Here is a 1,083-nt window from a genome sequence, read left to right on the forward strand (position 1 = left end):
GAGAGAGAGAGAGAGAGAAAGGGGGGATGAGTGAGACCGAGAGAGAATGAGTGATTGAGTGAGAGAGAAAGAGAGAGAGAGAGAGAGATGAGATGAGATTAGATGAGATGCAGACAAAGAAGAGACATAGAGAAAAAAGCGCCTGCATGTGTTTTCTTTACTACCACATTGTAGTAAGATGAGGTGTGACGGAATGTATGGACAATCTTTGCTGTCTCCTTTCTTGGATGATTCATCTGTGGACCATGTTCGTGTGGTCTAAGAAGTTGTCTTACCATGATTAGCTACTCTAAAAGTTATGATGTCATTTTTAAAAAGATACTCTGACGAGAGTAACCCCAGATGAAAATGAGGATAGTAGTACGTGCAGTGTGGTTGGGTTTTTTTTGTTGTTGTTGTTTTTTCAAAGAATATAGCAGTGTGATTCTGTGGTTGTCGTTGCCATCGTTGTATCACTATGTCGTTTGCTCTTAGTTTTGTGGGGATGAGTCGTTCACAATCCCCTACCCCAAATCACCCCTTACCCATTCTTTCTCAGATTTTTTTTTTACGCGAAGGATTCTGAGCCATTAGTGTTTCGAAAGTAAGAGAAGCAGTGTTACGCTCGCCAAAATGTGATTTGTGTGGCGGGGTTTTTTTTTCTCTCTCTCTCTCCGTAAAAGACACATAAGGTGTCAACTAAAGGTCAGCATGCAGTTTAGTTTTTTTATGGAGGATATTTTTGGACTCGCTGTCGCTGCGTGTGCATGATTGGGAATTTTGAAATACCCTTCTCGTTCCTACGGCGTGACCTCTCTTTTTTTCTATCTATACAGCTTTTGCTTTCATACAAACGCTAACTCTTCTTTCTGTCTTTTACGGGTGGTTGGAGGGCGCTTCTGGCAGGTCCTACTTCTTTGCTTTCCCTTCTCTTGTTAATGCATGCCTGTCTTTCTCTTTCCCCGCTCCAAATAACAGTTTTTGTGCAGAAGTGCTTCTCTTTGCTCTAATTTGACCAAAGTCACTGTCCTACTCAACTTTTTATGAGATCACTCACTCACTCACTCACTCACTCACTCACTCACTCACTCACTCACTCACTCA

General features: G+C 41.9%; 1 protein-coding gene across 1 annotated transcript in view; it reads left to right on the forward strand.

The window, feature by feature from the left end:
• LOC101857891 (FH1/FH2 domain-containing protein 3) overlaps nucleotides 1–1,083 on the forward strand; it is a gene marked incomplete at its 5' end in the record, with an annotated part of 88,932 nt that overhangs the window by 38,065 nt on the left and 49,784 nt on the right.

The sequence above is a fragment of the Aplysia californica genome, unplaced genomic scaffold (genome assembly GCF_000002075.1).
Source record: "Aplysia californica isolate F4 #8 unplaced genomic scaffold, AplCal3.0 scaffold00406, whole genome shotgun sequence".
In the NCBI taxonomy this organism is placed as follows: Eukaryota; Metazoa; Mollusca; class Gastropoda; order Aplysiida; family Aplysiidae; genus Aplysia; species Aplysia californica.